At 48.5% G+C, this 26,187-nt stretch overlaps 1 long non-coding RNA gene across 2 annotated transcripts in view; it reads right to left on the bottom strand.

Annotated features, from left to right (window-relative positions):
- LOC138267562 (uncharacterized) overlaps window positions 1-26,187 on the bottom strand; it is a 425,442-nt gene that overhangs the window by 384,206 nt on the left and 15,049 nt on the right. The window lies entirely within an intron of this gene.

Raw genomic sequence — 26,187 nt, 5'->3', positions numbered from 1 at the left:
GTTTTTTCGGTCAACTGGGGGAAGTCAGATTTGGTTCCTTCCCAGGATCTAGTTTTTCTCAGGGCTTGGTTTCTGACTCTTCAAGGCTTGGTGACTGTGTCCGAGAAGCGGTTAATGGGCCTCCAGTCTCTTGTGAGGTTGATCTTGTCGCAGCCTGCTCCCAGAGCCCTTCAGTGGTTGCGTCTGCAGGGTCGTTTGGCGTCGGTGATTTTTCTAGTACCCTGGGCACGGTTCCATCTTCTTTGCCTGGTAAACTGGTTCCTGGTTCATAAGTCTCCGGGGTCAAGTTCTCTTCGGGCGTGGATTCTGGTGTCGGGGTTGGTTCGCAGGGAGTTGGGTTGGTGGCTGGTGCCAGCTCATCTTCGTGTGGGGGTATCTTTATCTCCTCCTCTCCCGGTGGTAGTGATGACCGATGCCAGCCTCTCAGGTTGGGGGGCTTGGATGGGGTCGGCTCAAACCCAGGGGTTTTGGTCGCCTCTGGAAGCCAGACGTTCCTCGAATTGGCGGGAGTTGAAGGCGGTGCTTCTAGCTCTGATTAATTTTCAGGACTCCCTGAAAGGTTTAGCGGTTCTTATTCGGACAGACAACTTGGTGACCAAAGCTTATGTGAACCGGCAGGGGGGGACCAGGTCGTAGGCGCTGGTCCGCCTTGCCAGGAAGATTTTTGTTTGGGCACAGAAATGGGTTATTTCCCTGCGTGCCACCTACATTCGGGGGGTGGTCAATGTTCGGGCGGATCTTCTGAGCAGAGTATTTCCTTCATACCAGCTTTTCTCCCTCCGGTGGTTTCTGTTTCATCTTCTGGTTCACCTATGGGGTCTTCCGGTGGTGGATGTATTTGCGTCTCCAGAGAATGCGAAACTCAGTCGCTTTTGATCCCGGTTTCGTTGTCCTCAGGCTTGGGCGGTTGATGGGATGTCGTGTCCTTGGCCTCAGGGTCTTTTGTACGCTTTCCCACCCTTTCAGGTGCTCCTTGCATTTCTGGTGAGGGTACGTCTTCTGAAAGCCAGGTTTCTCTTGATTGCGCCCCATTGGCCGAGGGCAAATTGGTTTCCGTTGCTTCAGTTGATGGCTTCGGATCGCGTGTGGACTCTTCCTCTCTGTCCGTCATCTCTGGAGTTTCCTTGCCTCTCGATGGGGTCGTTGAGGCGGTTGCACTTGACGGCCTGGAAGTTGAACAACGGGTTTTGATGGGTTTGGGGGTTCCGGTAGCTTTGAGTTCTACTTTACTGGCTTCCCGACGGCGTTCCACTTTTCTGTCTTATGGTAGTCAGTGGAAAGTTTTTTCTTCTTGGTGTTTCAGACATGGGTTGGATCCTACGTCTGCTTCTCTTTTTGATGTGATGCAGTTTTTACAGGATGGTGCACAGTTGGGTTTGTCTGTGGCTTCTCTAAGGGTGCAGTGGGTGGCGATTCAGGCTTTTAGGGGTCCATGGCATAATCTGTCTGAAGAGGGTCATTTGAAGCCTTGATTTTTCCACGGTCGTCTTAACTTGTTTCCTCGTCCGGTGCGGTCCTTTCCTTCCTGGGATCTTTCGTTGGTATTGGATGCTTTGACTGTTTCTCCCTTTGAACCTCTGGGTGCCTGTGACTTGCGTCATCTTTCTTTGAAAACTTTTTTTCTGGTGGCCATTACTTCGGCCCACTGTTTAGGGGAATTGGGGGCCTTGGCCTGCTCGTTTCTTTTTTGTAAGGTTTTTCCGGATCGAGTGGTGCTTGTTCCTTCATTTGTTCCCAAAGTGAATTCGTCTTTCCATGCTCGCCAGGAGGTTATCCTTTCTTCGTTTTGTCCAGATCCTTCCTCGGATGAGGAGGTTCGGTTGCATTCTTTAGATGTACGTCGGGCCTTGTTGGAGTGTCTACAGGTGGTTGCTCCTTTCCGTAAGGGTGATTCTCTATTTGTGAATTTTGGTCCGGCTCGGAAAGGGGAAAAGCCATCCACGGCTTCCTTGAGTCGGTGGGTTCTCTCGCTGATACTGATGGCTTATTCTTTGAAGGGGTGGTTCCACCCCAAGGGATTCAGGGCTGTTCTACCAGGGGTATGGCTGCTACGGTGGCAGAGCTTCAGGGCGCTTCTGTGGTGGAAATTTGTAGGGCCGCTACTTGGGCCTCACCTTTGACCTTTGTTCGTCATTACAGACTGGCAGACTTGGGCAATTTGGAGTCGTTATTGGGTCACCGTGTCTTGTCCTCTATGATGTAATAGGGGGGTGGTGATTCGGTGGTCTTTATTGGTTGTGATTAAACTTGTTGCAACTTAGTGTCCGTCTCCTGTTTTCTCTTGCTATGTCTCATTGGTTTAAAGGAAGGCGAGGGAGGGATGGGAGGTAATGCGTCCATTACTTACGTTAATGGCATTACTCCTAGTCCTACTCCCTCGCCTTCCTTTCCATTCCCTCCCGCCCTCCCGGTACGGACCGCCTGAGTTTCTACTTGGGCTTGTTTTTGTACAGGAGGTGGTGGGGGTGGGGGGGGTTTAAGGGGAAGGGAGGGTCTATGGGGAGGAAGGGAGCCTCATTGGTTTAAAGGAAGGCGAGGAAGTAGGACTAGGAGTAATGCCATTAACGTAAGTAATGGACGCATGTTCCTCTAGCCTCAATTGTAGGATCTGATGGTGAACTGTGCTAGAGGAGACCAAAAGATGCTCTACCAGCACTACGAGTACAGGTACTTCACTTAATGACGCTGGTTATTTTCACTTTATCCCAGATGAATTTCTGGGTGGTTTCTGTGTCTTTGTATGGGTGGAATTCTGTTGGATGTCCGGAGGTTAGATATTTCATTCTATATGGTCTAGTTTTAAGCAACATTTGTTATCCATTTTCTTAAGAATGTGACATTGATGATCAGTCTTGGTCTAGATCGTCTTGGTCAAGATTATATTTAGGCCTGTCATTTGAGACAGCTTTATTTGTCTCATCAGACTATTGTTTTTCCCCCAAAAAACATTTGCAATATGCATACAGTGGGGCTTTTTTCAGTTGGCTTCATCTATTGGTCTGTTACATTGTCACTCACATTTTTCATCTGCCCACCACAACATACAGTATGGGCCAGTGGTCAGACTATTATATCCATTGACTCCCTTAACTTTGTGCGACTACACCCTTAACTTTGAGTGACAGCACAAAACCTGTGCACATTACGCACATCTGTCTAAAAATAGATTCTTTCTCTTCAGCTGCAAAGCTGGTTGAAGCATGCTTTTTAAGTGTTTTTTTATATTGACTTTCAATGCTAACTATTTAGACTGTGCCACCTCGTTATTTATGTTGTAAAAAAGGGACACTGTAGCATTATAGCTGACTATTCCTACAGTAAATTATTCTTGTCTTCTTCACAAATGATAAGAAAATGCATGGTGTAGCTCAAAGGCTTGTTAAAAACATCACTGGTAAAAGAGCTACCTTGGTGACTGTTTTTCAAATACTACATTTTTATTCCGAACATAAGGCAGCAACGTTTAGTCTTGGGCATATTTTTTATTATTTTAATTTTTGTGGTACATGCTTGCAATAACAAAAACGTAGTAAAGCAAAACATTAAACAACGTGCCAAGACCGGACACATGAGCTTTGTCAATGTCTTTTTTTTATTTTCTGAGGTAGGAATTCTTGAGGAGAAAGTTGAAAGTGCCTGCATTTAGCAAGTTCATTACGATGATTCTTGGTAAAGAGGCTGCAAATGTGGAAAACAACTATTAATGATCCCACCAGAGTTACAAGACCTGTGGAACATCATAGATATGTTTACTTTCACTGAGTGTGTTCGGCAGCTGAGAGCAGCAAAAATCTCCTGATGAAAATGTGGGCCAAAATGTGGAATTACTACGGTAATCTGTCTGTTTCCTTTCGCTTGTTAAATCTGATCATAGTAGGATGAGTGTTGTGCATTTGTCTCTTCAAGAGCGATTCTTTGTTTTGTAAATAAAGTTGTTTGTGATGGTGTCACAGAAGGCTTGAGAGTTTCCAATTTTGGTTGTGGTGGACTCTGGGATGAGAGATTCTGAGATGATTTTTTTGGGAAAAGGCATTTGGCTTACTGGTTTCATTTGGCTTTCTACAATGAGATGTGCTTTTGTGGTATTTGAGGTGTGCCCTACTAATTTCTGTAGTTTGATTTCGTCCACTGTCATTATGAAGCCCTCAATCATGGCTTCACTGTATTTATCTTTTCAATGAGCCACAGGTTACTGTTTTGGTGGCGTGGCTAGTGGCTGTAAAAAAGGATACCAATTTGTCTAATCATCTGTGTGCCAGTTATGGAGCCATTTCAAGTCAGTTTCTTGTTTGGGTTAAGAGAAGGTGGTCAGAAAAGACATGATTTGAATTTGGTCCTGTCACATTCTTGAAGGCTTTGGTCAGTAAGCCATTCATTGGAAATAACTGGTAATACTCCGTCTTCTTGGAGCAAGTTTGCTGCAGCATTCTATGTCTAGGTGGGATTGCCTTGTGGAGCATCAAGATGTGTTCTCTGCTACTCCTGTTTCAGTGACGAACGGTTCTCACTTTGAGTCAGAAATCTGGTCTTAGATGTTTGAGGTAATGGACTGTTGGTTGAAAGAGGTTGGTGTTTGATGAGGAGACAAGGTAGCAGGCGAGAATATGTGTTAAAGTTGGTTAATAAGTGAAGGAAGCCAAGATATTATAAGAGATAGAGGGAAGAGGGGGCAGAGGAAGAAGATATAGCGTTGTCTTCATTTTTTAGGTCCTGTAAGGAGGAGTGGACTTTGAGGTAGGGGGTGCTGATGGAGTCTAGAGCACCTAAAAGGACGAGCTGAATGTAATTCATGCCACAAATCAAGTTATGTTTGACAGGGTGGAAACCCTACTCAAGCAACAACCAGAATCCTTGTTGGATTGAATCACTCTTGGTAGCCTGGCACAAAAGAAGTTGGGCTTAAATTAGAGGTTCAGTGTAAAGTATTTATGCAGCTCAAAAACAATAATAAAGTGAGAACACAATACAAAAAAAATCCCAGTCCAATTTAGAAAAACAATATCTATATAATAAACAAAATAACAATAAAATCCAATCAGTAGAGCCAGAGTTAGGAATTCGTAATTTTTTTGGGTAAAAAATAACACCTAAAAGATGAAAGCGCTAACCACAGGTACCTAGATGTTGGAGACCTGGGTAAAGTCAAAAGATAATGCGTACCACAATGAAGTGAATGCCAGATACACAAGGTGAATTAGGCTTGTTCTTGGCTTACCTTCTGACTTAGAAGAAATTGTGAAAAAAAAGTTCAGGCAAAAGTAGAGTTCAGGAGGGCAAGGCAGCAGGATGTGTCCAAGGAGGCGTCATCGGGAAGTGTTAGACAGAGTCTCAGTGAAGCCATCAATGAAGATGGGGGAAAAAACTCCAGGCAGGAGAAGACAGATTTTCCGGCAGAGGAGGTTTTCACCATTGATAGGGAGCCTATCATCATTGAGCCTGGTGAAAATTATTACCTTTGGACGCAGACAACTTTTTGGAAATCAAAAACCTCCAGTGGGACAGAGCTACAAGCTGTACCCGAAGAGGGCTCCACGATGCGGATAGCGTCGCTCAGAGGTCCTGAAGAACAGGATTTGTTGCTGTGGAAAAGAACGTAGCGAGAGCTACTGTGATGTCAGGCCGGCTGGCAATGCACCTTGAGCAGATAGACTGGCAAATAGGTCCCAGTCTTCTATCAGTTCTTTTGATACTTTTCTGTGAAAAATGTTCATTGTCCCAACTTTCAGGTTTAAGCAGGATCAGCATACCTAACACCACTTGCAAGGGTCTAGGACCTGGGAGCAGGGGCATCATGAACCCTCTGTTGTAGCAGCTACAGTGGGGTTCTTTAAGGGCATCTTCTGTCTACAATCCCCAGATAAAAACCCATAATTAATCCTATAAAGAAGTACACCACGAATAGAAGAGCACGGAAGAATGAAAGATGGGTAGATAGTCAAGAGAAAGGGTGGGGGGGATACCGGATGGAAAGCAGGGGAAAGGAAGGATGAGTTGGTGGATGAATGACTGAGTGGATGAATGAGTGGGTGAAAAGATGAGTGAATGGCTAGGTAGATGACAGGTGAAAGGATGTCAGAGTAAATGGATGGATAAGTGGATGGACAGATGAAAGGACTGCAGAGTAAGGAATGGATTAATGGTTTAGTGGGTGAAAAGATGAGGGGATGATAGCAGTACGGATGGAAGGCAGAGTGGATGGACTGAAGGCAAAGGGGATGAATGGAGTGATGGGTGGCAGAGTGGATGGAATGGAAGAATAGGTGGAAGAGTGGATGATGGCAGATAGGATGGATGGATGAGAGGGAATGACTGATTAGAGAACAAATGGCTGACAAGTTAAAGGCGAAATAGAGGATATCAGCTTGTGGATGGACGGGTGATTAGATCAATGGATAGATGTTTAGACAGAAGAGACAAGGGAGCTCTTCTAGAAAGGGTTGGGCTCACTTTCTTTCCTTGCTCTGTGCAATCAGACCTTTAGTTCGTAGTGGAGGGTGCTTTAGTTTTCTGGCTACTCCTGTGCCTGGAGGGGGCCACCACTTGGGAGGTTAGGACTTACTCCAGCAGAGGCCAGGTGAAGGGTCCAAGGACTTTGGAGCTTGTTATGTTTCTGGAGCTCACTCAGGAGGCCAGCCAACTCGCCTTTAGAGTCACTCTGGCAGTCCTTTGTTCAAGCAGCAAGACAGGACCCAACCAGAAGGGCAGTCCTTTGGGGAGCAAGGATTGTCTAAGGAGCAAGGATGGTCTGAGGCAGAAGGGCAGACCTCTTGGGTACAAGGCAGTCTTTCTGAAGTCTTCCACAGGTCCATGTGTACATTGATCATGTGTTCGGAGAGTCTGACATTTATACCTGATGCCAGCCTGTGAAGAGGGGCAACACCCAGGCCTAGCCCACTTCTGCTCCTATAAAGTTCCCTCCTTCCCCTGCAAGGCTGCAAAATGTCTGAGCTGACAAACAGCTAGTGTTGGGTTTCCTTGTGTGCTTGAGGTAGCCCTTTGAAGTGTAAGTGGGGCATGGAACAGCTTCAATTCCAGCAACACTGGTAGGATGGCCCCTCCTGCCAACACCTAGTCCCCTTTTGTCTCACTGTCTGGGAGGAATATATAAAACCCAACAGCCAGGCAATTAATGCTATTCTCAGCCATCTGACCCAAGACAGTGGCAGCAGGCACAAAATTAGTATGACAAGAAAATTCAAACTTTCTAAAAACTGCTTTTTCAAAATCATTACTTAAAATCCAACTTTATCATTAAAGATGATTTTAAATTACAATTAATTTGAGTCCAAGCTCTACATCCCTATCTGCCGCCAATCAAGAGTTATTACTTACTACATGTAAGGTAATAGTGCTATCTTTTGGAAACGATAGGCATTCCAGTAATGAAAAGTAAATGTAGGATTTTATCACTACTAAGACATGTAAAAGGAGTGACATATGTATTAAAAAGGAAGGTCTAAGACCACAAAAGGTTTATTTTTTTAGGTTGAATTGACAACTTAAAGGCTGCAAATGCAGGCGTGTTGACATTATTTAAAGTACCACTTTTATAGGTGGCACAATGAGTGCTGCAGGCCGACTAGTAGCTGTTAGACCCGACAGCCTTAAGGTGGTCATCCCTCACTTTTTGCCTGCCTCCCTCCATTTACCTGATCCTGTTTTTGCTGGTTTAGGATTCTGCACACTTTACCACTGCTGACCAGTACTAAAGTGCACATGCTTTCTCCTGTAAACATGGTAACATTGGCTTCTTCCCAATTGGGATATTTAATTTACTTTAAATTCCCTAGTAAAGTGCATTAGGTGTGCCTAAGGCCTGTAAATTAAATGCTACTAGTGGACCTGCAGCACTGGTTGTGGCACCCACCTAAGTAGCCCTTTAACCTTGTCTCAGGCCTGACATTTGCTAGGCCTGTGTATGCAGTTTCACTGCCACTTTAACTTGGCACTTAAAACTACCTGCCAACCCTTAAACTCCCCATTTTCTACATATAGGTAACCCTGAAAGGGGGCCCTAGGTAACCCCTAGGACAGTGTGCTATGTAAGTAAAAGGCAGGACATGTACTCATGTGTTTTACATGTCCTGGTAGTGAAAAACTCACAAAGTTGTTTTTCACTACTCCTCTCATAGACCAGCATTAGAACTGCTTTATATACTTTTAAGTGGTAGATTCTGATCTGAAAGGAATATCTCTGTCATGGTTAGTATGGCCAGAATGTTAATAGAAAGCCCTGCTTACTGGTGAAGGTGGATGTAATATTGTTATTTTAGAAATGCCACTTTTAGAAAGTGGGCATTTCTCTGCACTTACTGCCATCTGTGCCTAACAGCCTGTCTCCACTCCACATCAGGGCTGGGCTGGTTGACAGCTCCCCTTGTGCATTCCACACAGACAGAAATAAACACAGGACACCCAATCACACCTGCATTTATCTGCATACTGAATGGGTCTCCCTGGACAGGAAGGATGGAGGGGCTCTCTTTTACACTTCAAAGGCCAGTGGCCAGCCCTTACACAAAGGACTGATAACCCCCCACAGTGATCCAGTCAGGCAGGGCTGGGTTGAAAGGGGGACATGTGCACTTCAAAACCACTCTTTGAAGTTTCCCCACTTCAAAGGCACTTTTGGGTATATATACTGGGTCCTTGACCCTACCAAATCAGATACTTCTGGACCTACACCTGGACTCTGTCAGAGGGACTTCCTGGTTGCCCAAAGGACTCATATAGACTGTTTTGCTTGAAGGACTATTGCCCTGCTTATTGCTCTGCTGTCTGCTGGACCCTGACCCTGCTGGAAGGATTCTGCCTCCCTTTAAAAGTGCTCTCCAAAGGCTTGGATTGAGCTTGCCTCCTGTTCTGAAATTTCAGGGCCAACAAAGACTACATCCACTAGCTTCAAGCTAGTTCATTGACTTCAGTGACTCCAGCACCGACACTGCTGTTTGATCCTGCACTGCTGCTTGCTCCGGCTCTGTGGTCCTTGCCGCATGCAATGACCGTGGACTACAATGTAAGTCTGACATTGCCTCTGATGTCCCACGGTGTAATCGCAGCACTGCAAAGTTGACACATCACGTCTTGACCGACTGGATTCATCGACCCCACTGGGTCACAAGGAACTGACGCCTTGCCACTGACACTGTATCAGCTCCCCTGCAACTGGATTGAACCGACGCTTTGCCTCCCCTGCCTTGCGGTACGGGACCAACTCATCACTTCCCTGTTCGCTGTAAGGAACCGACGCCGCACTGGCTCCAGTGATGCCTCACTTCCCTGACTCTGTGTAACATCTTTGTTTCATCATTTTCAAAGGTACTGTGCTGCGGATCGGTGCAACTCCGTGACTAACGCCAGTGGGGTCCGACTATTGGGAACAACTCCGTCAACGATGATGTGCTAGCCCCAGTTATTGCATGTCTAAACACTTTATTAGGATTTAATCTTTAAACATGTGTATCATGGCTTGTACACATTTGATTTTTGACATTGTGACCCTATTTTATTCAGATAAAGATTACTACTTTTTTAAACTTGTGTGGTGTACTTTTGTGGTGTTTTCACTGTGTTACTGTATGAGTTAGTGCACAAATGCTTTACACATTGTCTTCTAAGTTAAGCCTGACTGATCTGTGCTAAGCTTCCCAAGGGTGAGCACAGGATAATTTAGTTGGTGTGTGACTTATTCTGACTAGGATTGTGGTCCCTGCTTGGACAGAGTGTGTACCTCTGCCAACTACAGACCCAATTTGTAACAGAAGTATTTCATTTTCAGGCCCTGGGTACATGTAATGCCAATAACTAGGGACTTAGAAGTCAATTAAATGTGGCAGTCAGGTGTGGGCCTATTTTACCAGATTTTATGGAGAGAGGACAATCACTTAAGCACTGGTTAGAAGTAAAGTGTGGATAGACCTAAAGCCAACAAAAATGAATTCAGAAAACAGGAGGGCTGAAGGAAAAAGGTTTGGAGGAAGACCACATTAAGGATGTCAGGTCCAACATACCCCCAACCCCCAGCTGAGCGTAGGGAAGATTACTTACCCTCATGTGAATTCTCATCACTAAGGCAGAAAAACCTGGAAAGATCATCAGCATTGGAGTGGTCAGTCCCTGAATGGTGTGCTGCTAGGAAATTAATTCCCTGGAGGTTAATGGACCACACAATAGTTTGGGATTCTCAGCCCTCATCTCCATAGGCCACATGAGGGGCCTGTGATCTGTTTGAACCCTGAAGGTAATCCCAAACAGGCATAGTCTCAACTTCTTCTGTGCCTAGACCACAACAACAGCCTCCCTCTCATAAGCAAACCACCTATGTTTCCTAGGCAGTAGGCTCCTTCCAATGAATGCTATAGATGTATCTAGGTCTTTTTCATTTAGCGGTGACAGCACAGTCCCTCTCTCATGCTCTGAGGTGTCCATCTGGATGACAAACTCCTTGTAGAAGTCAGGTACCTTCAGTACTGGTGCAGTAAACATAGCCGCCTGCTGGATATCAAACTCTTTCTATGGTGGGACACTGTTCAGATCCCCTTCTTGAGCTTCTTTTCAAAGTCAGCTTTGACCAGGGGACAGCAATGGTGCCAAAGCCCTTGGCAAACCTGTAGTATCCATTGAGGCCCAGAAAGACCCTCACCTCACTATGAGTCTTGGCAGTTTTCCAAGGCTGGATGGTCTGAATCATGGCTTAGAGGGGCTGCCACCTGCCCCACTCAACTGGTGCCTCAAATAGAGCAGGGTTCTCAGATCTATCTGGCACTTACTGGCCTTGATAGTCAGGACTCCCTCTGCAGGACCTAAAGCACCTCCTGGACATAGAGGAACTGGTCCTCCTCAGCGGAACTTAAGACTGCAATGTAATCTAGGTACGCAGCACTAAAAGCCTCAATCCCAGCCAGGACCATGTTAACCAAACTCTGCAAGTGGCAGGGGCATTATTTAACCCAAAGAGCATCACCCTCAATTGAAAGTGGCCCTCTGGGCTGAGGAATGGCGACCTCTTCTTAGCCCCCTCAGTAGAGCAATCTGCCAGTACTTAGACTTTATATCAAAAGTACTTAGGAATATGACAGCTCCCTATCTCGATCATCTTCAAACTCTCCATTAAGCCCTATGGACTCACACTCAAGGAATACGTTATAAGGAAAACCAAGAAAGTCCGGTACAAGCTCTCTCTACTAAAAAATGAAAGACTTTCACCCTCAAAGTGACTTTAGAATTGCCATTTAAACCTTCATACTCTCCCATCTGTGATGGGTTAGCGTCGTTCTCCACAGTTGACTGTGCAAAGGCATCTCTTCAAGAGTATCCTGCATGCCCCAAGATCCATCATTAAGGGCTTGAAGAAATATTAGCATATTACCTCCCAACCCTGATGGAACGCCACTGACTTCCTTGACAGCCAGCACTATAGTCAAAACCAGTTGCATCTTCTCTGCTTATCTGCCTGACAAACAAACAACTGACAGGTGGCTCTCACCCTACCCACAATCTGGACTCAAAATAGTCCAAAGAATACAGTGTCAGCTTTTCGTTTAAGCTTTCAGGCTGCACCCGCTTTTTTGATCCTTTTCTTATTATTATAGTAACACTGACCATTGGTCTGTTATTCACTACAAATGTAATAAAAATAGAGCAAAAAGAACTGGAATGGAAACTTTGCTGGCAGGTGAGGTAAATCAAATAAAGCACTTAAAATATATGTTATGTATAGGAATGAGTATGAGAATGTTTTGTGTCTAAGACAGATTGTGTGTGCGTGAGAGAATGTGTATGTGTGAGCATGTTTCTGAGCGAAAGTGAGTGCTATTATGTGGCATGTAGTGAGTGGTATTGAGTGTCAGTATGTGAGTATGATTGAGAAAAATTGTGAGAGAGAGTGACTGCAAGTCAGTGAGGGTGCGTACAAATGAATGCGTAAGAAAGTGTGAGAGTGGTAAAGATTGAGATGATGAGTGAGTGTGATGCTAATTTACAGAGAATAATGTTAACTGCAAATGAGAATGTGTGAGTGCAAGTGAGTAAGAGTGAGTGCCAATGATTGAGTAAGAGTGAGTGAGAAAAAGTGAGTGAGGGTAAGATAAAGTGTGAGTATGAGTAAGTATGAGTGAGTCTGAATGAGAGTGAGTGGAAAAGAATGAGACTGAGTGACATACAAGATGTTATTTGTGACATATGAGTGACCCATTGTATATGGTTGGTACAACTATCAAAATTTGGGCACTAGGATATTGTATGTAATTTTACGTCTGAGTGGGCATCTTTGGCATTTGGGGGTCATCAAAATTGGACCCAGGTTACTGGCGGTCGCTGTAAGAGGCTGCCCTGGCTTATAGTGGGTACCTCATGGTACTTACACCTTGTGCCAGGTCCAGTTATCCCTCATTAGTAGATTAGTAGTGTTCTAGCAGCTTAGACTGATAGAGGTAGCTATAGCAGAGCAGCTTAGGTTGAACTAGGAGACATGCAAAGCTCCTACTATACCACTCATGTCATATAATATTATACCATAGGAAAACACAATACTCAGAGTTACTAAAAATAAATGTACTTTATTTTAGTGACAATATGCCAAAAGTATCTCAGAGGATAGACTCCCTTAGGAGGTAAGTAATATACACAAAATATACACACAAACCAAAATCAGGTAAGTAAAACACTCAGAAAAGTAGTGCAAACATTGTAGAACACAATAGAATGCAATAGGAGACAATAGGCCTAGGGGCAACACAAACCATATACTCCAAAAGTGGGTTGCGAGCCACGGATGGACCCCAAGCCTAGTGTAGTGTGTAGAGGGTCACTGAGAGTGTAAGAAAACACTAAGGGTGTCCAAGATACCCCACCCCAAGACCCTGAAAAGTAGGAGTAAAATTACCCTACTACCACAGAAAGACACAATAGTCGTGATAGGGGGATTCTGCAAGAACCACAAGCACCAGCAAAACACTGAAGACGGATTTCTGGAAGTGAGGACCTGAAAGGCAAGGGCACCAAGTCCAAGAGACACGATAGTGTCCAGGGGGGGGGGGCAGGAGCCCAGGAAACCCCGGATGAAGGTGCAAAAGGGCTGCCTCCGGGTGGAAGAAGCCGAAGATTCTGCAACGACGAAAAGGGCTAGGAGCTTCTCCTACGGATGGAAGATGTGTCACGGCGTGTTGGATGTTGCAGAAATACCACAAACAAGCCTTGGTAGCTGCAAGGGTCGCGGTAGAGGTTTTTGGATGCTGCTGGGGACCAGGAAGGACCAGGATTCGCCCCTTGGAGGAGAAGACGGAGGGGGCGCTCAGCAACTCAGAGAGCCCCTGCAGGAGCAGGCAGCACCCGCAGAAGTACCGGAGCAGGCACTTAGAAGTTCTGTGAACTCAGAGTCACAAAAGGAGGGTCCCACTACATCGGAGTCCAACTCAGCGGGTTGAGCACTGCAGGAAGGAGTGCGGGGGACCCAGGCTAGGCTGTGCACAAAGGAATCCTTGGAGAAGTGCACAGAAGCCGGAGCAGCTGTAAATCATGCACTACACAGGTTTGCTGTTTGGCGTGGGCAGGCAAGGACTTAGCTCCACCAAATTTGGACAGAAGGGCCACTGGACTGTGGGAGACACGTTGTAAGAAAGTACCATCTTGCCTGGCATGTTACCCCCATATTTCACTGTATATATGTTGTTTTAGTGTATGTGTCACTGGGACCCTGCCAGCAAGGGCCCCAGTGCTCACAAGTGTGCCCTGTATGTGTTCCCTGTGTGATGACTAACTGTCTCACTGAGGCTCTGCTAACCGGAACCTCAGTGGTTATGCTCTCTCTGCTTTCTAAATTGTCACTAACAGGCTAGTGACCAATTTCACCAATTCACATTGGCATACTGGAACACCCTTATAATTCCCTAGTATATGGTACTGAGGTACCCAGGGTATTGGGGTTCCAGGAGATCCCTATGGGCTGCAGCATTTCTTTTGCCACCCATAGGGAGCTCTGACAATTCTTACACAGGCCTGCCACTGCAGCCTGAGTGAAATAACGTCCACGTTATTTCACAGCCATTTACCACTGCACTTAAGTAACTTATAAGTCACCTATATGTCTAACCTTCACCTGGTGAAGGTTGGGTGCAAAGTTACTTAGTGTGTGGGCACCCTGGCACTAGCCAAGGTGCCCCCACATCGTTCAGGGCAAATTCCCTGGACTTTGTGTGTGCGGGGACACCATATCACACGTGCACTATACATAGGTCACTACCTATGTATAGCATCACAATGGTAACTCTGAACATGGCCATGTAACATGTCTAAGATCATGGAATTGTCACCCCAATGCCATTCTGGCATTGGGGAGACAATTCCATGATCCCCCGAGTCTCTAGCACAGACCCGGGTACTGCCAAACTTCCTTTCCCGAGGTTTCACTGCAGCTGCTGCCAACCCCTCAGACAGGTTTCTGCCCTCCTGGGGTCCAGCCAGGCCTGGCCCAGGAAGGCAGAACAAAGGACTTCCTCAGAGAGAGGGTGTTACACCCTCTCCCTTTGGAAAAAGGTGTCAGGGCTGGGGAGGAGAAGCCTCCCCCAGTCTCTGGAAATGCTTTGATGGGCACAGATGGTGCCCATCTCTGCATAAGCCAGTCTACACCGGTTCAGGGATCCCCCAGCCCTGCTCTGGCGCGAAACTGGACAAAGGAAAGGGGAGTGACCACTCCCCTGATTTGCACCTCCCAGGGGAGGTGCCCAGAGCTCCTCCATTGTGCTCCAGACCTCTGCCATCTTGGAAACATAGGTGTTGCTGGCACACTGGACTGCTCTGAGTGGCCAGTGCCATCAAGTGACGTCAGAGACTCCTTCTGATAGGCTCTTACCTGTGTTACTAGCCTATCCTCCTTACTAAGTAGCCAAACCTTCTTTTCTGGCTATTTAGGGTCTCTGCTTTGGGGGATTCTTCAGCTACTGAATGCAAGAGCTCACCAGAGTTCCTCTGCATCTCCCTCTTCACCTTCTGCCAAAGGATCGACCGCTGACTGCTCAGGATGCCTACAAAACCACAACAAAGTAGCAAAGACGACTACTGCAACCTTGTATCGCTTCATCCTGCCGGCTTTCTCGCCTGTTTCCTGGTGGTGTATGCTCTGGGGGTAGCCTGCCTCCTTCTTGCACCAGGAGCTCTGAAGAAATCTCCAGTGGGTCCACGGAATCTTCCCCCTGCAACCGCAGGCAACAAAAGACTGCATCACCGGTCCTCTGGGTCCCCTCTCAGCATGACGAGCGTAGTCCCTGGAACTCAGCAACTCTGTCCAAGTGACTCCCACAGTCCAGTGACTCTTCAGTCCAAGTTTGGTGGAGGTAAGTCCTTGCCCCCCCCACGCTAGACTGCATTGCTGGGTACCGCGTGATTTGCAGCTGCTCCAGCTCCTGTGCACTCTTCCAGGATTTCCTTCATGCACAGCCAAGCCTGGGTCCCCGACACTCTAACCTGCAGTGCACAACCTTCTGAGTTGTCCTCCGGCGTCGTGGGACTCCCTTTTCTGACTTCGGGTGGACTCCAGTTCACTCCTCTTCTAAGTGTCTGTTCCAGTACTTCTGTGGGTTCTGCCTGCTTCTGTGAGGGCTCCCTGACTTGCTGGGCGCCCCCTCTGTCTCCTCATCCAAGTGGCGACATCCTGGTCCCTCCTGGGCCACAGCAGCATCCAAAAACCCTAACCGCAACCCTTGCAGCTAGCAAGGCTTGTTTGCGGTCTTTCTGCGTGGGAATACCTCTGCAAGTTTCTTGACGACGTGCGACATCCATCCTCCAAAGGGGAAGTTCCTAGTCCTCTTCGTTCTTGCAGAAACCAAAGCTTCTTCCATCCGGTGGCAGCATCTTTACACCCTCAGCTGGCATTTCCTGGGCATCTGCCCACTCTCGACATTGTCGCGACTCTTGGACTTGGTCCCCTTGTTCCACAGGTACTCCGGTCCGGAAATCCACTGTTGTTGCTTTGCTTGTGTTGGTCTTCCTTGCAGAAACCCCCTATCACGACTTCTGTGCTCTCTGGGGGTTATAGGTGCACTTTACACCTACTTTTCAGGGTCTTGGGGTGGGCTATTTTTCTAACCCTCACTGTTTCTTACAGTCCCAGCGACCCTCTACAAGCTCACATAGGTTTGGGGTCCATTCGTGGTTCACATTCCACTTTTGGAGTATATGGTTTGTGTTGCCCCTATTCCTGTGTGCTCCTATTGCAATCTACTGTAACTTTACATTGCTTGCATTACTTCCTTTTGCTATTACTGCATATTTTTTGGTATTGTGTACATATATCTTGTGTATATTTGGCATCATCACACTGAGGGTAGTCACTGAGATACTTTTGGCATATTGTCATAAAAAAAAGTACCTTTATTTTTAGTATATCTGTGTATTATGTTTTCTTATGATATTGTGCATGTGACACCAGTGGTATAGTAGGAGCTTTGCATGTCTCCTAGTTCAGCCTAAGCTGCTCTGCTATAGCTACCTTCTATCAGCCTAAGCTGCTAGAAACACCTCTTCTACACTAATAAGGGATAACTGGACCTGGTACAGAGTGTAAGTACCCCTTTGTACCCACTACAAGCCAGGCCAGCCTCCTACACACGTGGACCCAGCTCCTGTGTTCCAGGGACCACACTCGTCAGGATGAGAGGGGACCCAGAGGACCGGTGATGCAGTCTTTTGGTGCCTGTGTTAGCAGGGGGAAGATTCTGTCGACCCACAGGAGAGTTCTTCTTGGCTTCCAGTGCAGGTTGAAGGCAGACAGCCCTCAGAGCATGCACCACCAGGAAACAGTCGAGAACGCCGTCAGGATGAGACGCTTCAATGTTGCTGGTAGTTGTCTTGCTACTTTGCTGTAGTTTTGCAGGCGTCCTGGAGCAGTCAGCAGTCGATCATGGCAGAAGTCAAAGAGGGAAGTGCAGAGGAACTCTGGTGAGCTCTTGCATTCGTTATCTGAAGAATACCCCAGAGGAGAGACCCTAAATAGCCAGAAAAGGAGGTTTGGCTCCCAAGAAAGGAGGTTTGGCTACCAAGAGAAGTAAGAGCCTATCAGAGGGGGTCTCTGACGTCACCTGCTGGCACTGGCCAGTCAGAGCAGTCCAGTGTGCCCCCAACACCTCTGAATCCAAGATGGCAGAGGTCTGGGACACACTGGAGGAGCTCTGAGCACCTCCTCTGGGAGGTATTGGTCAGGGGAGTGGTCACTCCCCTTCCCTTTGTCCAGTTTCGCGCCAGAGCAGGGCTGGGGGATCCCTGAACCGGTGTAGACTGGCTTATGCAGAGATGGGCACCATTTGTGCCCATCAAAGTATTTCCAGAGGCTGGGGGAGGCTACTCCTCCCCAGCCCTTCACACCTATTTCAAAAGGGAGAGGGTGTAACACCCCCTCTCAGAGGAAATCCGTTGTTCTGCCTTCCTGGGCCGGGGCTGCCCAGACCCCAGGAGGGCAGAATCCTGTCTGAGGGGTTGGCAGCAGCTGCAGTGGAAACCCCGGAAAGGCAGTTTGGCAGTACCCGGGTTCTGTGCTAGAGACCCGGGGGATCATGGAATTGTCCCCCCAATACCAGAATGGTATTGGGGGGACAATTCCATGATCTTAGACATGTTACATGGCCATGTTCGGAGTTACCATTGTGACGCTACACATAGGTAGTGACCTATGTGCAGTGCACACGTGTAATTGTGTCCCTGCACTCACAAAGTTCGGGGAATTTGCCCTGAACGATGTGGGGGCACCTTGGCTAGTGCCAGGGTGCCCACACTCTAAGTAACTTGGCACCCAACCTTCACCAAGTGAGGGTTAGACATATAGGTGACTTATAAGTTACTTATGTGCAGTGAAAAATGGCTGTGAAATAACGTGGACGTTATTTCACTCAGGCTGCAGTGTCAGGCCTGTGTAAGAATTATCTGAGCTCCCTGTGGGTGGCAAAAGAAATGCTGCAGCCCGTATGGATCACCTGGAACCCCAATACCCTGGATACCTAAGTACCATATGCAAGGGAATTATATAGGTGGTGTACAAGTGTGCCAATGAGAATTGGTAAATTTAATCAGTAGCCTGCAGTGACAAATTTAGAAAGCAGAGAGAGCATAAACACTGAGGTTCTGGTTAGCAGAGCCTCAGTGATACAGTTAGGCACCACACAGGGAACACATACAGGGCATACACTATGAGCACTGGGGTCCTGCCTAGCAGGATCCCAGTGACACAAGGGCAAAAACAAACATACATACAGTGAAAATGGGGGTAACATGCCAGGCAAGATGGTACTTTCCTACAACGCCGCAGTTGCATGCACCACTGTGCCTGGGGATGTGGTGGCTAAGGTGCTGGGCTGGGATCTGGAAAGCCTTGCCCTAGTGAAAGGACGGGGGGGATGTGTAGGGAAGAGGTCAGTGTTAGCTAGGAAGGGTTTTTTAGGCACACTGGGACGGGAAGATGGAGGGGGTTTGGGAGTGGAGGTAGAGGTAGTGGTTGTAGGAGGTGTACGTCTGCTGAATTTGGGTGAAGGTGCATGGGCCGGAGGCTGTTGTGAGGTGGATGGCTGTTGGGCGGGTGTGTGCCTGCGTTTGTGTACTTTGGGAGGAGGGCTCACTGACACACTGGGAGAGGACACAGGGGATGTGTGAATGGTAGTGGGAGTGGTGAGTGCACATGAGCTGTGTGTGGTGATGGGCATGCTGGTGATAGAGGTAGTGGCTGAGGATGTAGTGCATGCAGGTATGAGTGGAGACGAGACAGGGAGGGAGGAGGAGGACGTGGTGGAGGGGGACACAGTGGAGACAGTGGATATTGGTATGTCTGCATGGGTCTGGTGCTTGTGTGAGTGCCTGTGGGATGTGTGGTGCTTATGTTTGCCATGTCCACTCTTGTGTGTTGATGACTGTGCATGCTGGTCTGCAGGTGTGCTTGGGATAGGCTGAGGTACAGGGGATTGGGTCTGGGTGGAGGAAGTTGGAGGGGGGAGGCTGGACACAGGGACAATGGCTGCCATCAGTGCTGAGTCCAGAGCCTGAAATGCTCTGTTGGGCTGCCTGTCCAGAATGAATGCCCTCCAGGTATGCATTTGTCTGCTGCAAATGCCTCTCGACACCCTGGATGGCATTCACAATGGTAGATTGCCCAACAGTGAGGGATCTCAGGAGGTCAATAGCCTCCTCACTGAGGGAAGCAGCGCTGACTGGGGCAGGGCCTGAGGTGCCAGGGGCGAAGGAGATGCTCACTCTCCTGGGTGAGCGGGCATGGGACACACGCTGAGGGGCTGCTGGGAGGGCTGTGCTGGTAGGGGGGGGTGGCGGCTGTACCTGTTGAGGCGGTGGGTACAGAGGTGCCCGCCACCGCAAGGGAGCTCCCAACAGAGGAGGAGTCGCTGTCACTGCTGTCTGCTCCTGTCCCCGCCGTGGAGCTCCCCTCACCCTCCGTCCCACTGGTGGCTTTAGACTCCGTTGCTTCGCCCTCCAGGGCCAAGTGGGTTGCAGCTCCCTCCTGCTCCGGTGCCAGTGCTCCTCTGCCTGATGATGCTACTGCACACAAGAACAGGGAGACCACAAAAAGGGGGGGGGGAGACAGGAGACAGACATGTTCAGTGCATGCAACACCACTACTGTGGCCGGACACAACACACAGGGAGCAGCCCTCTGCACTACGCCATGACAGTTCCTAGAAATTTCAACTGACCATGGGGTACGAGGCCTAAGACCAATTGCTGCACACCTGGAAGTCAAAGGAGCCTGACTAGGTGTAGATGGCTCTTACCACTGGTGGGTTTGGGGTGCCACATGGCCTGCTTCACAAGGGACCTTTCCTACCAAGTTTGCCCTGGCCTCGGGGAACCCACTGCCCACCTCCCCCACCCAGTCACCTTGTAATGCGCGCTGAGTCTGCTGAATGAGAATGCACTAACCCCCTTATGGCTGCTGTGATGCCCTCAAGCGCCCATCCAACTCCGAACAGGCCACCGCCATGATCCGGTACATAAGGGGGGTCATGGTGCGATGGGCACTCTTTCACATTGGGAGGCCATCCCCAGCTGGGCCTCTGCAGTCTTCGTGCTCCAGCGGCGCAGGTCCTCCCATCTTTTACGGCTGTGGGTGCTCCATCTGTGGTAGACCCCCAGGGTCCGGACGTCCTTGGCGATTGCACGCCAAATACCCTTCTTCTGGTGGGTGCTGACCTAGAGGAATGGTACAGGGGGAAAGGAAATTCATTACCCGTCCGGCCCGTCATACTCATTGCCCCACAGTTCCCACCCAGGAATGTCCATGGCAGAGTCCAGTCTATTTGTTTCACAAGTGCATTGTCCAAAGGGGCATAGGAAGTGGAGCAATGGCAGTTTAAGGATGGACAGGGTGACATAGTGGGACAGAAGGGTGACATTCAGGGGGGTCTCATTTCCTGGCAGGGGTCCTGGCAATGGTCTCTGTCTTGTTCCTGGATCTCAGGGACTGTTTGCGGGGTGGTTCTCCATCTGCAGGGGGTGGGGTGCTGGTGTCCTGTTTTTCTTGTGGCGGTGCCTACTGTCCACTAGCACCGGCAGAGATGGAGAGCTGTTCATCATCCAGGCTAGTGTCAGGGGCCCCTTGTTGTGCCACTGTGTCCCTCTTGGTGTTGAGAAGGCCTGCCAGCACCCCTGCAATGGTGACCAGGGTGGTGTTAATGGACTTCAAGTCCTCCCTGATCCCAAGGTAGTGTTGCTCCTGCAGCCTCTGGGTCTCCTGAAACTTGGCCAGTACCGTTGCCATCGTCTCCTAGGAATGATGGTAAGCTCCCATGATGTTGGAGAGTGCCTTGTGGAGAGTTGGTTCCCTGGGCCTGTCCTCCCCTGTTGCACAGCAGTCCTCCCAGCTTCCCTGTTATCCTGTGCCTCTGTCCCCTGAACTGTGTGCCCACAGCCCCCAGGTCCCTGATCGTCATGTGTTAGTGGGGTTGCCTGGGTTCCCTGTAATGGTGGACACACTGCTGATTGATGTGTCCTGGTGACTGAGGAATGGGCCCGCTGGGTGGGTGCTGTAGTGGTGTTTCTTGAGCGGGGAGGCTCTGTGGTGGCTTGTGCCAGTGGCAGGGAAACTGACTGTCCCGAGGTCCCAGATGGGCCGGGCTGGTCATCTTGATCCAGGCGTGCAGAGCTTCTGTCATCACTGTGGGCCTCTTCTGTGGGGGGACTGGATATGTCTGGCACCTCCTGTCCAGTGACGTTGGGTAGGGGTCCTGTTGGGGTGTAAATGCATAATTATTGTATCTGTGTGTGCCATTGTGTGGAATAGGTGAGTGACCTTCTACTCCAGTGCTTACATTATTGGCTTGGTCCTTGTGTGATTGGTGATTTTGGGACATGAGTGAGTCTCTGTACTGGACATGCTTGGGTGATCGGTGTCCATGCATTGGTGTTACATGCAGGGCTTGGTTTTGGGATGTGTGGGTTGTGTTGGTGGGGTATATCTGGGTTGTTGGGGTGATGACTGTGATGGTAAGGGTGGGAGTATGTGATGGCGTGCAGGTGGTGTGGGGGGATAAGGTAGTAAAGATTTGCCTTACCAGAGTCCAGTCCTCCTGCTACTCCTGCGAGGCCCTCAGGATGCAGTATTGCCAAGACTTGCTCCTCCCATATTGTTAGTTGTGGGGGAGGAGGTGGCGGTCCACCGCCAGTCCTCTGTACAGCAATTTGGTGTCTGGAGACCAGGGAACGCACCTTCCCCCGTAGGTCGTTCCACCTCTTCCTGATGTCATCCCTAGATCTTGGGTGCTGTCCCACTGCGTTGAACCTGTCGACGATTCTGCGCCATAGCTCCATCTTCCTTGCAATGGATGTCTGCTGCACCTGTGATCCGAATAGCTGTGGCTCTACCTGGACGATTTCCTCCACCATGACCCTGAGCTCCTCCTCAGAGAACCTGGGGTGTCGTTGAGGTGCCATGATGTGGTGTGGGTTATGTGTGAGGTGGTGTCTGTTGTGATGTGTAAGGGATGTGTTGGTATGTGTTGTTTGTGGTGCGTGGATGTTGTGTAAGTGATGGTGTTGTGTGTCTGTGGATGCTGGTGTTGTTTTAGGTAGTGTCTCTCTCTGGCCTGCTTTCAAATTTCTGGTAGTAAGGGTTTGTGGGTAATGTGGGTGTGTGCTTTTTATTGGATTGGGTGTGTGGGTGTGGTGTGTGTATGTGTATCAGGTGTGTGTATTTCGAATTGTCCAATGCGGTTGTGTTTTGTATATGTGTGTGTATTTTGAGCGCAGCGGTGTGTACTGCCAATGGTTTACTGCAGTTGAAAGACCGCCGCGTTGATTCGTGGGTAGTGATAGTGTGGGCGTATTCTTGTTGGCGTGACGGTGTCGGTTTTGATATCGCCAGTTTATCACTGACCTTTGGTGTGGCGGACTTGCGTGAGTGTCTGTATTGTGGCGGATTCCAGGCTGTGGGTCGTAATACCTGTAGCGGAATTCCGCGGCTGCAGCGGTATATTGGCGGTCTTCTGCACAGCAGTAAGCGGGACTTACCGCCAGGGTTGTAATGAGGGCCTTGGTCTCTGTGTCCTGAAAATGAATTAAAAAATATGCAAGTGGGGCAGGGAGAGCACAACCAGACCCCAAAGGGCATATATGGAGATACAAATGGACCCTACTGTATTGTCTGATCAGAACATGGACAACATACTGTGGCAGCACTTACAGTAATCTGAAGCATGGTCCCCACTGAAATGCATTGTAGTGAATGGCAGATTTTGAGGTTCATAAAAAGAACAACATATAAAGGGTGGAAACAGATTTTAGTTAGAAAATAATTCATTTGCCGATGGTACCATATGCATTTTAGAAATTGTGGTGTGTTCTAAGGTAATTTTACCGCATGAAAAAGCATTCTGCTGTGATTCCCTGAACCATGTTTGAGAGAAAACTGTTTTCTCATGATTTTCCTATAGAGGGTATGAAAGGTGCTCCACAGGCTAAAATGAAACCATATTTTCTATAAATTCATACTAATTTTTTCAGCCATAAGAGAATTAACTCTGACATTCTCAGTGAAATATGTACTTCCAAATGGAGAAAACTGTTAGTTGATTCTCTTGTATTCTACTGCAGCCTCCCAGAATGTTCTAATGAGAGCTTATTTATGACAAACAAGTGGCAACCTTGACGCCATATTGATTGAATCAAACTGGTAAAATCTAAAACATTTAGTTTAGAAAGGAATAAAATAAAAGATTCATTTTGTCACAGAAATGATGGTTAGTTCTATAGAATGAAAAAATAGAAAATGTTTTGAGTAAGTTCTCAGATATCTTCCTCTTCTATTTCATTAAAATATTCTGACATGTAGACTGACACATGCACTTTCAACACCAGCAACAGACTGCCAGTTAATTCCCTGATAATTAGCAGCTTTATCACACTGTTGGAATGAGCAGCTAGAGTGTTAACATTCTGAATTTATGCCAAAAGTGTGGCACATCTGAACTCCATCTTGATGGAATCAAAATCAAAAACTGAAAGCATTTTCTACCGAGGACTCTAGAGTAAATGAGGAAATTATGGAGCTTCATAACAAATGAAGCCCAAGTATAACCCAATGATAGACGTGTACTGTTTTATATAGCGTACACTTGTCCCGAAGGTATTGGGAGTGCTTTACATGAGCATCAGTTACATTACACAGGCACATTGATTTTGATTTTAGGCATGGGGAGATTAAGGGCCTAATTATGTGTTTGGCAGTCCACCGCAATCCTCGCAGTCCGACCGCCGGATTATGATTCTGGTGATCAGACCTGTAGGAAACCATTGTCTCTGCCGAGATCAGGGATCCGGATGGGTTGGCGGCAGTTAAAGTTGTGGTTAGCCACATCGGTGCCAGGTTCAAGTCTTTGCTTTCCGCAGCCTTTACATGGTGGGGTCCCCACCAGGGAAAGCCTGGTGGAAACACAGTTCTGGGGGCCACAGGAGGTGACGTGACGATGTCATGGGCAGTGCAGAAACCCCTCTGCCAGCACCCTTGGAATGTGCACTGTCTACTATGGCTCCCCACGGGAGCCGAGGCCAATGTGGCCACACTGTTTCCTCTGTGCTGACTGCTGAAATGTCATAATATGACATTTCCGCCGGTCAGCCCGGTGGAAACATCTTAATACAGCGGGGATGAGGCCGCTGGCTTGATGACCACCTCACCACAGCTTTGTTAGAGTTGTGGTAGTTCAACCGCCCAACTCGTAATCGGGCACTAAGGCCCTCATTCCGACTTTGACCGGCGGCGGTCGCCGCCGGCCTGTCGGGGGCCGCCAGAATACCGCTGCGCGGTCAAAAGACCGCCGCAGTAATTCTGACTTTCCCGCTGGGTTGGCGGGCGGCCGCCTTCAGGCCGCCCGCCAGCCCAGCGGGAAAGATGCTTCCACGATGAAGCCGGCTCGGAATCGAGCCGGCGGAGTGGAAGCTGTGCGACGGGTGCAGTGGCACCCGTCGCGTATTTCACTGTCTGCCAAGCAGACAGTGAAATACTTGTAGGGGCCCTCTTACGGGGGCCCCTGCAATGCCCATGCCAGTGGCATGGGCACTGCAGGGGCCCCCAGGGGCCCCGCGAGCCCCCTTACCGCCATCCGGTTCCCAGCGGTCGGACCGCCGGTATCTGGATGGCGGTAGGGGGGGTCGGAATCCCCTCGGCGGCGCAGCAAGCTGCGCCGCCTTGGAGGATTCAATGGGGCGGCGGGACACTGGCGGGAGACCGCCAGTGTTGCCGGTCCGACCGCGGCTTTACCGCCGCGGTCGGAATCCCCATTGGAGCACCGCCGGCCTGTCGGCGGTGCTCCCGCGGTCCTCCGCCCTGGCGGTCTTTGACCGCCAGGGTCAGAATGACCGCCTAAGTGATTTGACAATCGCAGGATGTCTAGCTGATGCTGAAAGTCAAACCTGGTTCCCCAGTTAGAAAGTATGCAACTCTGGAGGTAAATTCTTATCCTCTCCCCTAAGTGTAACGTATCATAAAGTCATCAACTGGATTAAAAAAACATGGTAAATAATTTAAAACTGCTTTGTCAGTATTTGAGAACTCAGAAAGTATCTCTTCATTCTAGTTTTTTAGAGCACTTACCATATTTTCTATGGAAATAACACTCATTTTTATAATTTGTAAAGGACATGCTGTAGGTATTGCAGTATTGAATATTTCAAGATGCCAACTGGCATGCCACACTTTTGTAGTAAATATAGAATGTTATCAATCTAGTTGTTCATTAAAATACTAAGGGGAGGCAGATGTCGGGGGCATGTACTCAGATAATTGTGGGCAGGGAGGAGGATGCAGAGGGGGCAAGTTGAGCAAGCTAGGCAGACAGGAGGTACAGTGGCAGCTCAATGGACCATGGATGGGCGGGTTAAGAGGAGCAAGGGCACCAAACCAAGCAACCATGCAGGGCAGGCAAGAGAGGCTGTGGCAGTTTAACAAACCATTGAGGGCAGAAGGAAGAGGCAGTGACAGTACAACCATGCATGCCACCAGGCCTGATTCAGGCAGGAGACTCACAATGTTTTTAAGACTATATAGGTTTTATTTTATCTGTCTTCTACCTAAAATGTCCTCTTTTTCAATCAATTCCCCGGGTTGTTATTTCAAAATCTCGCTCTTACCAAGTTCAAAATGTTGGCAGGCATGGTACATTGGATCACAGAGGGGAGGAGGAATGCGGTAGGGACATGGACTCAGATAACAGAGGGCAGGGGGTCACTGGGCAGAGGCACCAATCTGATCTTAAAGACAAGGCTTTGGGGCTTAAAGCAGCACAATATGCCATACAGGGCAAGTGGGACAGCAGTCCATTACAATGGACCATGGAAAGCAAAGGAGGGACAGGACCATACACATGAACAACAAAACAGCAGAGGGGAAAGAGGCAAGGGAATCAAGATGATCATACCAGACAGAAAGGAGGAACAGTGGCAGCATAATGGATCATGAAGGGCAGGAGGGAGGGGACGGGGGCATGACAACGGACCAGACAAGTCAGGAGAGAGGGGATAGTGATCTGCACATGAAAAAGTGAGGCCAGGGGGAAAGGGGCAGGGTAGGAGCAGCAAGCTGACTATGGAGGGCAGGTTGAATGGGCACTGGAAGTACAACATACCATGGAGGTCAACAGTGAGATCATAAAGGCACACACACAGAAAACGGAGGGAAGTTGGTAGGGGGTCAGGGGCAGCAAGCTGA

Source organism: Pleurodeles waltl, chromosome 12, assembly GCF_031143425.1.
Source record: "Pleurodeles waltl isolate 20211129_DDA chromosome 12, aPleWal1.hap1.20221129, whole genome shotgun sequence".
Taxonomy (NCBI): domain Eukaryota; kingdom Metazoa; phylum Chordata; class Amphibia; order Caudata; family Salamandridae; genus Pleurodeles; species Pleurodeles waltl.
Note: the sequence above shows the minus strand (reverse complement) of the source record. Positions and strands in the feature narration are given on the sequence as shown.